Source organism: Montipora foliosa, chromosome 12 (assembly GCF_036669935.1).
Source record: "Montipora foliosa isolate CH-2021 chromosome 12, ASM3666993v2, whole genome shotgun sequence".
NCBI classification, from domain to species: Eukaryota; Metazoa; Cnidaria; class Anthozoa; order Scleractinia; family Acroporidae; genus Montipora; species Montipora foliosa.
This window is the reverse complement of record NC_090880.1, coordinates 9,140,622-9,140,823: the sequence shown is the minus strand read 5'-3', so window position 1 is coordinate 9,140,823 and position 202 is coordinate 9,140,622.

Here is a 202-nt window from a genome sequence, read left to right as displayed (position 1 = left end):
TGCTAGGACTTGCAGTGGTATGTGGTATGCTGTTCTATAACGCTAGTAAATATAAGGATAGGATCTAATACAAAACTATTGTTACACTGTTTAATAACAAACAGAGGAACTGGAACTGGAAATTCTTTTCATTATAATAATGATGACAATGATAAGTATACAGGGTCCGGCTACTGGGTTTTGTTTTCAGTCAACTATCAGA